Raw genomic sequence first — 12,835 nt, 5'->3', positions numbered from 1 at the left:
CAGTAATACTTTCCTGTTAGATGAAAGTACACAGTGGTTCTAAACATATAAACTATAAAACTTGTACAGATTAAGTGCCAATGTAGAAAAAAAGTAATACAAAATGATTTTTTGTTTAAGTGAATTGGTCGGTCTGTAGCAACTATTTAATGATGATAAAGAAGCAAAATCAAAAAAAATATATAAGTATTTTAGAAAGTTGTTATCATTGGTGGGGTGCTAAAATATACTTGCTAATTTGATAAATCAGTTGAAAGAGCTGTAATGATGTGTAATGTGCAGTAACCCAAAGAAGCCAATCAGATTCCAGTTTAGTGTAATCACATTGAACTTTTATTACTTGTTATGGTTTACTGCACTATTATTTTTGCCTTAATGTATTACAGAGCCCCAGTTTCAAAGAGGGTTCAATGAACACCCTTGGATAGTTGGGGATGGGGGGGCAAGTTGAGGGCCATGAGTCCAAATGGAAATGTGTGGAGATATGTACAGATCATCAAAGATACAGCAAAACCCTACAGTCTGCCCAGATCCTGGCTGCTTATACTTTTCTCTGTATATGTATCATCTACAAAGCAGCCGTTGTGGGCTTGTGATATCTATTTAAACATGTAAAATTACCATGAAATGTTATTAGTGGTTCCTATTGAACATTGAAAAATATACAAAAGTAGGCCCTACAAATTGCCTATGGGGAGGAAGAACAACTGTTGACCATTGCATCGAAAATGATTGGTTGCTAATGGCAAAGTGACATAAATACTGACCAACATGTCATATATGGTGCATTTATAAAACTCAGACAGGCTTAAAAGACGCCCCTTTATGTCTTTCAGTACAGGTTTCCTTTAACATCGAATTTACTAAATATTTTCTTTATAAAACAGTAAAAGGCTTTAGTCCAAGCGGTATTAAACCCAAAAGCAAACATTTACTATATTCCAGCTTACCAATTCTTAGATGTGATTGCTGCATTTGTTTATTTAATTTTTTTCACCTGGGGATCCTGCCAGTAAGTCTGTTTTCAGCAGAACAAGCTCCCCTGCAAATGTATGAGTTAAGAGTGTCGAGACAAACCATTTACCATCGGTAGGGGGTGCTTAAAATGATCAGCTCTTATTTGTTCATGTAAAACCTTTACCCAAAACGAAACACTACGTTATCCCAGAACTGCATGTGTAAGGCCTCGTACACACGACCGAGTAACTCGTCAGGCGAGACTTATCGTTTTCCTCGACGAGTTCCTTGTCAGGCTTGTCGAGAAACTTGACAAGCTGTCTTTGCGTACACACTGTCAAGACCAAATCTCGTTGTTTTCAAACGCGGTGACGTACAACACATAGACGGCAGGGGAAGTTCGATTCCACTGGCACAACCCTTGGGGTTGCTTTTACTAATCTTATGTTACTGCGTGTTAAGTAAAAGTTTGGTGAGAGACATTTGCGCTTTTCAGTCTGTTACAGCGTGACAAATGTGCTATTTCCATTACGAACGCTACTTTTACCGAAGGTGCGCGGGTTTCTAAGCATACACACCAACGTGTTTCTCGTCGAAAACCAGCCCGACGAGGAACACGACAAGGAAATTGAGACTCCCGTCGAGGAAAAAGAGAACTTGCTCTCTTTTTTCCTCGTCGAGTTCCTCGACAGTTTTCCCAATGAAAAGCATACACACGACCGTTTTCCTCGGCAAAAAAGCTCTGCCACCAGGTTTCTTGATGGATTCTGTCGAGGAAACCGGTCGTGTGTACGAGGCCTAACTGTAGTGTGAGCTGGAGTTTGGCTTCAATTTGTTAGTGTATCTAAATATGCTAATATAAATAACACTCCCTTCCCCCCAGACTGACAATACTGTTGTCCAGAGGTGCCTTTCTGCCCCTTCCTGTGAAGAACACTCTAATAAAGGAGGTGTGTTACTGAAAACAAATGCAGCCAATGATTGATAAGCTGCAATATATTACATTTTTGGTTTGGGGTTTAATACTGCTTTCCGCTGAATGTTTGTATGTACTGGCATAGCCGAGAAACTACTTTGTCTCAGCCCATGCTTGTCTAATGCCCCCTGTTGTCGGCTGTTGAACACCTATGTGCTTAAATCAAATAAAGCGGACTTCCCAGGTCACACACAGTGAGTCGGTTGGTTTCTGTAGTACATATTAAAGTAGAACTAAAAGGCATTTTTTTTTAATTTAGGAATAAGTAGAGGGCAGTTATAACCCCTGCCAGATTTCCCATGCCATCTCCCATAAGGGAGATTTTACTGCACTTCCTGTCCTATAGCCAAAACAGGAAGTGAGTGGAAATCCCTCTAAAGTGAGGGAATTCCCTGGTTGTCACCAAGGTCACCAGAACTAGTGTCCTTGTTGGAAGAATCCCCTTTGTTCCTGTTCTAGTGACAACCCAGAATTTAAGGTTTCTTGGTAATAATGGTAAACAGGACAAAAAGAGGGGGTAAATCTCCCTAACATGGGTCACAGACAGCAATAAAAACCATCAGATGTTATAATCCCTTTCTACTCTATCTGTTACTAAAAGAAAAGCATCACCTTTATGAACCTTTGTATACTATTTTATGAGGTTAATAGTTTTTGTGAAATGTAGAACTTGCCTAATTTCAGCCTTCACAAGTTTTTATGTGTCCCTTTTACAGAAGAAAATGTTGGGCTTGGCAATAATTGTGGTGCAACCACAAAAAAATACCAGAATTTCCACCCTAATGACTAGTCAGGGCAACAAACTTGCTCCTTTTTAGCATTGAAACCAATGTGTTGGAAAAGGCAGAGAATCCATGTAGAGAAGGCACACTTACAGGCTGATAACAGACAGAAGTCCATGTTGTCTCAGGAGGAACGTCAGGGATCGTAGCAATAGTTACACTGCCATATTTGGTTTTGTCAGGGCACAGTATGTGTGGTAAGTGAGAGATATGGTTGTGGTGTGATCAATGAACTTATGCTATCCTGTGACTTAAAAAGAAATGTTTAACTATTAAAATGATATGCAATGCAGTTTTAATTTTTCAATAAAATTCTACGTTAAAACCCACAAAAATATTTGTTTTGTTTTGATTTTGTTATTTATAAATACAAAAAAACACTGGATTTACCATTTATATGGCTTACTACATAAGATACACTAGAGCCACCAGTTTGCCTGTATTAGTAGATATGCGCCAAATTCACAGAAGAGATACAACGGCGTATCTCCTGATACACCGTCGTATCTCTGAGAGTATCTATGTGACTGATTCATAGAATCAGTTACGCATAGATAGCCCTAAGATCCGACAGGTGTTGACTTACACCGTCGGATCTTAGGATGCAATACTTCGGCCGCCGCTGGGTGGAGTTTGCGTCGTTTTCCAGCGTCGGGTATGCAAATGAGGTTTTACGGCGATCTACGATCTACGGTTTTCGCATTCGTTACGTCGTCGCTAGTAATTTTTTCCCGTCGCAAAGTTAAGCCTGCTTTAACATGGCTTAACATTAGACGAGCCATGTTAAAGTATGGCCGTCGTTCCCGGGTCGAATTTCAAATTATTATTTTTTTGCGTAAGACGTCCGGGAATACGAACGTACGTTCCGCACGTCGCCGTTCAAAAAAAATTACCTCACTTCGCGCAAAGCACGGCGGGAATTTCAAAACGGAGCATGCGCAGTACGTCCGGCGCGGGAGCGCGCCTAATTTAAATGGTACACGCCCCATTTGAATTAGGCGGACTTGCGCCGGACGCCGCCGCCGTAAGTTTTCACGCAAGTGCTTGGTGAATCAGGCACTTGCGATGAAAACTTGCGGCGGTGTAACGTATAGACGATACGTTACGCCGCCGCATTTATATGTGAATCTGGCCCTATGTTCCTATTTCCAGAGGGAACCTAGGTACTTGTAGTGGTCTTTCCAGGAATCTTCCAGGACAGACACCTGACAAATGATTAGTTCCTCAATCTACTGAAAACACAATCAGAAAAGTAGGTAAAAGACCCTCCCAACCTCTCACCCCTCAATTTTTGCCCAATAGATGGAACCACCAACAAGTAAGTGAGAGAAACAAATTTAATGCCAATAGTAAAAACAATGGGTGGGATATAGGAATGCTGTCCTGGAAGATTACTGGAAATACTGCTAATAATACCTGATGGTAAGTTTCATTAAAGCAGACAATCACTTTAAAATAAATTCTATTCATACCCTTCTTTCAATACTTTTATTTTTTTCCAGGGAGTGGGTACCTTTTTGTGACAGGTACCCCCTCCCACTTCCGAAAAAGAAAAAAAACGAATAAAACGGAAAAAAATAAATTTCCGAAAAAAAAACAAATGAAACGAAACGAAAAATATTTTCGGAAATTCAAAAAATTCGGAAATTTCCCATTTTCGAATTTTAGATTTTCGAACGTTAAATTTTTGAATGTTACAATTTCGAAATTTCAAATTTTGCAATTTTTTTTGAATTTCTTAAATTCCGAATTTCAAAAATTCAGGTTTTCGAAGTTTCGATTTTTTTAATTTTCGAATTTTTAAATTTTCAAAATTCCGAATATTCAAATTTTTAAATTTTCGAAATTTCAAATTTTTCAACTTTCGAAATTTCAAATTTTTTATTTTTCAAATTTTCGAAAATTGAAAAATTCGAAATTTCGAAAATTGAAAAATTTGAAATTTCGAAAATTCGAAATTTTGAAAATTGAAAAATTTGAATATTCGGAATTTTGAAAATTGAAAAATTCAAAAATTTAAAAAATCGAAAATTCGAAAACCTGAATTTTTGAAATTCGGAATTTACGAAATTCGAAAATTGCAAAATTTGAAATTTCAAAATTGTAACATTCAAAAATTTAAAGTTCGAAAATCGAAAATTCGAAAATGGGAAATTTCTGAATTTTTAGAATTTCCGAAAATATTTTTCGTTTTTGTTTCATTAGTTTTTTTCGGAAATTTTGTTTTTTCCGTTTTATTAGTTTTTTTTCTTGAAACAAGTGGGTATCTGTCCAAACCCTCTACGACCGTAGAGCAAGACATGGCTCTAGTGGACCTCCGAGCTCTACTGGGGATATAACAACAAATTTTGCACCGTGACTCAGCTTTCCCCCTTGATGCTGGCCCCTATGGTACAGTAGACAAGTCACCTTTGTTTTGTCTACAGACCCTGGTCCACTGACCCCCTTGTTTGATAACCTGGCACTTCTGGCTTAAAATGCCTTGGGGTGCTGTTGTTCTTATAAAAGAAATAGCCAAGGGCACAGCAGTTCATTCACACAACTACAGGTCGGTTCCAACCACAACAGGGTCACCAATCCCCCACCACAACTGAATGGTTATTCATGCTGTCTTTGTAGCAATTTAGCAAAACTCTACACCTTTCTGGACAGATTCACAGACCACTTACAGCTTTCGAGGACATGTGTAGTCTCCCTCAGACACCTAGACATACTCTGTCCCTGATAAGAAAGAAATTCTGTCCCATACCCATAATGTATTGCCTAACTTTACGCAGAAGTGGTCAAGGGATTTGGGGATTGAAATATCCCGCCCCCCCCCCCCCTCCAGACAATGGCACACTTAATTTACATTCACCCACAAATCATCTATATCCGGTTTCACGCAGGAGAATAATTACAAATTACTATCTAGGTGGTATAGAGATTCAGTCACGGTACACAGAATTCTCCCCAACACTACTGATATCTGCTGGCGCTGTCACAGAGGAAAAGGAACCTACCTCCATGTGTGGTGGGAATGTGATCGAGTTCTCCCTATTTGGAACTATTTGGATTTTTTAAATCAATGATATGTATAATGATTCTCTAATTCCCTCCCTTAAGGTGGCCCTCCTATCCATCCTACCTGGTCTAATTAAATTGCATAAAAAGAACCTGGCAGTGGCGACTGGTGCTCAAAATTTTTGGGGGGGCGCAAACAAACTGAAAAAAAAACATCAATTGCAGCCACTGTACAGTGCCCATGCTACTGTGCCATCAAATGCAGCCACTGTACCATCAAACGCAGCCACTGTGCCCATCAAATGCAGCCACTGTGCCCATCAAACGCAGCCACTGTGCCCATCAAATGCAGCCACTGTGCCCATCAAACGCAGCCACTGTGCCCATCAAATGCAGCCACTGTGCCATCAAGAGCAGCCACTGTGCCCATCAAAAGCAGCCACTGTGCCCATCAACAGCAGCCACTGTGCCCATCAAAAGCAGCCACTGTGCCCATCAAAAGCAGCCACTGTGCCCATCAAATGCAGCTACTGTGCCTTTAAAAGCAGCCACTGTGCCCATCAAATGCAGCCACTGTGCCACATGTCAAGTCTATGTTCAGTCTTTGCTCAATCTACAGTATGCTCAGTCTATCTCCAGTCTACAGTATGCTCAGTCTACAGTATGCTCTGTCTATGCCCAGTCTATGCTCAATCTACAGTATGCTCAGTCTGTGCTCAGTCTATGCCCAGTCTACGGTATGCCAAGTCTATGCCCAGTCTATGCTCAATCTACAGTATGCTCAGTCTGTGCTCAGTCTATGCCCAGTCTACAGTATGCCCAGTATACAGTATGCCCAGTCTATGCCTAGTCTACAGTATGCCCAGTCTACTGTATCCTCAGTCTATGCCCAGTCTACAGTATGCCCAGTCTATGTGCAGTCTACAGTATGCCCAGTCTATACTCAGCCACAAGCTTTTTAAAAGTCAAACAGTTCATGCTAAGGCTTCTATTAAATTTTATTTTTCCCTTGACTGATAGTCCTATTCTACCCTACATTCACTACAGTGCAGTATGGAACAAAGAAAGGGAAAAATCTGATTGATCACTATTAACAGCAAGAACACTTCTTCATTAAAGGGTCACTAAAGGAAAACATTTTTTTGCTGAAATGACTGTTTACAGGGTATAGAGACATAAAAGTTAACTGATTTATTTTAAAAATTATTAAAAATTGAATTTAATCTATCATATAATGTGCCTCTAGTTTCACGTTCGGTTTTAAAGGTACATACATGAAGTTCCGGGTGAGAGGTGAGTCGGGAAGACTCACAGAACAAAAACAACAAATCCAGGGCAGTGTTTTGTTTTTAAAATGAATCTGATTGGTTCTGAGGAGTTTTAGACACACAGTAATGACAGCTTAGACCACCGTGAAAATCTCCCAGTACCATGGTTATAAGGAAACAGGCAATCAGGAAGTGTGGAGATCACAGCAGAATTACAGCCACATCAAAGCAAAAACGAACAATGAGGACATGAAACCAGTACTGCAGTAAGGTAAAAGAAGCTATTTAGCTAAAAAAAAAAATTCCTTTAGTGACCCTTTAAGATACTTTGATAAGCGTAATATTGAACTCTACAGTTAATTTGCAGTTTCTAAAGTTACATATGATTGCTCCATAGGCTATACTTTGGAAAATGTATATTTAAATAAAATTGCCACGTTGAACTATGCAACATTAATCTAGAACTTAGTATATGCAGAATAATGAGACCATTTTCATTAATGATAATGCCTACTTCACAATGAAACACTAAATAGTCCTTTACTGTAAAACTTTACAGTACAATAACAAGAAATAATATAATGGCAGTGGACATCTAGGATTCCCTTAATTTGCATAGATTTCCTCTAACTTCCTGTTTGGCTATGGGACAGGAAGTGAAGGGAAATCTCTACAATGGGACATGGATGATAAAAAATTAGAAGCAAAGCCAACCCCCCCCCCTCCCCCACAGTTGCAGAATGCCAACCGCCCACATACTGGAAGCAGTGCGGCTGATTTATGGGGGCGCTAAACTCATTTGCCCAACAGTGTAGCGCAAGCCGGCGGGGACACTGTCCGTGCTGCCCCCCTGCAAAGTGCTGCCCTAGGCCTGGGCCTTGTTGGCCTAGGCCAGGATACAGCATTGGTAGTGGCAGACACAGAAACAAGCCAGCGACATGCCCATAGGGAGAGAATTTTCTCTGGGTCAGGGGCTTTATTAATGTAATGGCCACTAGAGGGAAGCAAAGTGTAAAACCCTTCATCTCACTATACCAATATAAAGCTTGTAAAACCCTAAAAGCAGTCTGTATGTTCTACATACAAGGGACAAGCTATCAACTGATAATTCAATGTTTTTTACACGGTTCACTACAGAAAGCTTTTCAGAGGATGGCTGACACGAGAATTTCTACTTGTTAGCATGTTTTTTTTTTATTATTATTCGCAACCCAGATAAGCTCTGTAATGCTGCATTGCCGCACACACAATAACATGCAGTGCTTTGCATACTAATATGTTTTGCATTGAAGTGGACCTTCCCTCTTTTACTAAAAATCACAGCAGCATACAGCTCTGCATGTTCATGTGAAATCATCTTACATTCATTGGTTTAAGTGACACTAAAAATCCTATTCAAGTATGCATTCCTAAAGCTGGCCATAGATGAACTGGAGTTTGGCCTCCCCCCCCCCCCTGCCTGGCACTTATCTTTACTGGAGTCAGCCATCCACGTCCTCGACCCTCAATGTCTTCTCCCGCCCTCGATGACGCTTCAGCCAATTAGGTTACCGGTAGCCAGAACCGGCAAACCTGATTGGCTGAGACGCCTGTCAGTCTTATCCAAGGAACGCACCCCCTGTGCGTTCCGAGGATAAGCTTCCGGGGACCCGAGGGCTGTACTCGGAAAGCCTATCAGAGCCGCTGGCTCCGATAGGCACTTCTGTACAGCCAATCAGCTGCCGTTATTCATCTCAACATCCGGCCAGCTAAATAGTGGGCGGCAGCGGCGACAATAACATAGATTTGTGCAATGCATGAATCTATGTTATTAGACTCAGTGCTCCAGCGCCCTCTATGGACGAACCGCCACTGCTCCTTAGATTATTTTTGTCAGCTGTTTGTCAGGTTATAACGCAGTTTTGAACAATATGGGGCAGATCCACAGAGCAAGTACGCCGGCGTATCTACTGATACGCCGGCGTACTTTCAAATTTCCTGCGTCGCATCTTTAGTTTGAATCCTCAAACCAAGATACGACGGCATCTGGGTTCGATCCGACAGGCGTACGGCTTCGTACGCCTTCGGATCGCAGATGCAATACTTCGGCGTCTGCTGGGTGGAGTTCGCGTCGTTTTCCGCATCGGGTATGCAAATGAGCTTTTTCCGACGATCCACGAACGTACGCGCGGCCGTCGCATTCTCTTACGTCGTCTCTAGTCGGCTTTTTCCGGCGTATAGTTAAAGCTGCTATTTTGCGGCGTATAGATAGACTTGCCATGGCCGTCGTTCCTGCGTCGAAATTTGATTTTTTTTTTTCGTAATTCGTCCGTGAATAGGGATGGACGTAAGTCACGTCTAAGTTAAAAAAATGACGTTGTTGCAACGTCATTTAACGCAATGCACGGCGGGAAATTTAGGAACGACGCATGCACATTTCATTCTGCGTGGGGACGCGCTTCATTTAAATGAAACCTGCCCCCAATTTGAAATACGGCGCCAGAAATACACTACGCCGTCGTAACTTACGGCGCAAACTCACTGAGGATTCGAAAATGCGCCAGGTAAGGTACGGCGGCGTAGTGTATCTCTGATACACTGCGCCAATGTATTCCTTTCTGGATCTGCCCCAATGTTTCTTTCTTTCCCCTTTTTTTTAAAAAACAGTATGTGTACTTTTTAAGGCTATACCTGCAAAAGTGATTCATCAGGACTTAAAAAAACACCAACCTCCCTGCAGGTTAATGACATACTGTAATGTGCGCTCACAAAAAGGAGGACTACATAAAGACCCTTCCAGAGTAACTTATTCCTGTTTTCCTAAAGCTAGGGTCAACCCACTTGAAACAAGCTCAGCAGGTCAGCAGAGAAAACAGGCAGAACTCTCGGTAACCACCATAAGGCCCCTTTCACACTGGGCGGGAGGCACGGTAGCGGTATAGCGGGGTGAAGGTGCGGTATACACGCCGCTCCTCTCACTGCTCCAATGATGCTGCTGGAAGGAGATCTTGTTCTCTCCCGCCAGCGCATCGCCTCAGTGTGAAAGCCCTCGGGCTTTCACATTGAGTATGCAGTGCAGGAGTTTTTCAGGCGGTATAGCAGCGCTATTTTTAGTGCTGTACCGCCTGAAAAACTCCTCAGTGTGAAAGGGGTCTTAGACAGGAAATTCAAGTTAGTAGACAAGAGTAGCTGACAGGTGATTCAGACCAACCCTGAGTGCAATGCTCTGCAGAAAATCTGACAAAGTGAAAAAAAAAAAAACTACAGCAAGGTATTTCGAGAGTATGAGCCATGTTATAAATCTGGTGATCCTAGAGTTGCTTTGGGAATCTATGGTTGTGTGTTTTTGGGCTCAGGTTATAAAAAGCAATCTTGATAATGGTCACTTAGGGGTTGATTTTCTAAATCTGATGCAGCTGCTCATTGTAGCCAATCAGATTCTCGCTCCGGCTTGTTCAGTTAGACCTCTTTCACACTGGGTTGTTTTGCAGGCGCTATTGCGCTAAAAATAGCGCCTGCAAACCGATCTGAAACAGCCGCTGCTGTGTCTCCAGTGTGAAACCCCCCCGAGGGCTTTCACACTGGAGTGGTGCGCTAGCAGGATGGTAAAAAGCATCCTGCTAGTCGCATCTTTGGAGCGGTAAAGGAGCGGTGTGTATACCACTCCTGCCCATTGAGATCAATGGGGCACCACGGCTATACCGCCGGCAAAGCGCCTCCGCAGAGGCACTTTGCGTGGTTTTTTAACTGTTGGCGGCAAAGCTTTAGCGCCAATGCCGCCCCCGCCCTAGTGTGAAATGGGCCTTAAGGTTTTATAAAAAAAACTTCTGGAAGCCCATTAGTTTCTATGCATAGCGTCACTAGATTTTGCACTCTCCAGTTTTAGTAAATCAACTCCTTAGTTACTTCCAGATATGCACTGCTATAATTTGCATTGCTTAAAGTCAATTTGTAAAGTCAATTTTTTTTTTTCCATATAACAAACATGATATGCTTACCTGCTCTGTGTAATGGTTTTGCACAGATCAGCCCTTATCCTCCTCTTTTAGGGTCCCCTGCCAGCGGTCCTGGCTCCTCCTCTTCTTGGTGTGCCACTATAGGAAGGCTCAAGTGTAAAACATGCTACCTGTGTCTATAGACACAGACAACGAGACTTAGCCCCGCCCCCACTACCTCATCACAGGATTTGATTGACTGGGATGAATTTTGAGTTTGAGTCAGATGTGGGTTCAAGGCAAACCCAGCCTGTTCACAGTTTGCAGACTCACCAATCAAATAGTGGGGGTGATCTGTCATTTAGTGTAGGGAATGCAATAAGCAAACAACGGTGGGCATTGAGTTATCGTGATGGACAAGGATTTACTATGCTGGGAGCAATTATTGACAATGGAGTTACATCCCTGGCGGCTCACTTGACCTGGAGTTACATTGGGAGACAATAAAAAAATCTGTGTGCTTGTGTTTTATGTCAAAGATTTCTTCATGTTCTTAATATTTTTTTTTTTCCCTTAAATTTTTTGTGGGAATGGGTAAGAAGTACTTTTAAGAGGGGCCTTGTGGTTGGCTAGATTTAGCACCAAAAGCATAAATCCTAACCCCTTGCTTCTTTCCTGCTAGAACACTGTCCTCCCTTGGTGAAGCCAAACCTTCTGCCATCTTGTGCCCCGATCAATGTCAGAGACATCCACACGACATTTCTGGCTTGACCTTTACATTAGGGTGACCAGACATCCCCAGTTTCAGGGGACAGTCCCCTGATCGAGGACACTGTCCCCTGACCAAGTCTGTCCCTGGTTTTGTCCCCAGATTGGATTTAACCACTTGAGACCCGCACTATTGACAAAAGACGTCAACAGCGCGGTTCTCAGGTGCCAAGTGGACGTCTTTGGACGTCATTTGAAATGCATTACCCGCGCGTGCCACTGGGGGGCACGCGGCGGGTAACCACTGTGCCGCCGCATCGCTGGGGACCCGATGCGTGTACCTGGCGGCCGCGATGTCCGCCGGGTACACGCGATCGTCGGGAACACAGCCGGTAACAGCAGGGACGTGGAGCTCTGTGTGTAAACACAGAGCTCCACGTGCTGTCAGAGGAGAGGAGACCGATCTGTGTCCCTTGTACATAGAGACACAGCATCGGTCACCTCCCCCAGTCACCCCCCTCCCCCCACACAGTTAGAACACACCCAGGCTACACAGTTAACCCCTTCCTCACCCCCTAGTGTTAACCCCTTCCCTGCCAGTCACATTTATACAGTAATTAGTGCATTTTTATAGCACTGATCGCTGTATAAATGTGAATGGTCCCAAATTTGTGTCGAAAGTGTCCGATACGTCCGTCGCAATATTGCAGTCCCAATAAAAATCTGCCATTACTATAAAAAAAAAAAATAATGAAAAAAAATCATAATTCTGTTCCCCATTTTGTAGGCGCTATAACTTTTTTGCGCAAACCAGCCGCTTATTGCGATTTTTTTTTTTTTTTTACAAAAATACGTCGAAAAATACGTATCGGCCTTAACTGAGAAAAATTTTTTTTTTTTTTTTTTTTAAAAATGTGAGATTCATTATAGCAACAAGTAAAAAAAATATATATATTTTTAAATTGTCACTCTTTTTTTGTTTATAGCGCAAAAAATAAAAACCGCAGAGGTGATCAAATACCACCAAAATAAAGCTCTATTTGTGGGGAAAAAAGGACGTCAATTTTGTTTGGGAGCCACGTCGCACGACCGCGCAAATGTCAGTTAAAGCGACGCAGTGCCGGAAGCTGAAATTTCGCCTGGGAACGAAGGGGGTTTATGTGCCCAGTAAGCAAGTGGTTAATAGGGGGCAGGGGCAATTTCAAAGACAATCAGTGTAGAATTAGA

The sequence above is a fragment of the Rana temporaria genome, chromosome 6 (assembly GCF_905171775.1).
Source record: "Rana temporaria chromosome 6, aRanTem1.1, whole genome shotgun sequence".
Taxonomy (NCBI): Eukaryota; Metazoa; Chordata; class Amphibia; order Anura; family Ranidae; genus Rana; species Rana temporaria.
The sequence above is the reverse complement of the archived record's forward strand: the minus strand, read 5'-3'. Positions refer to the sequence as shown.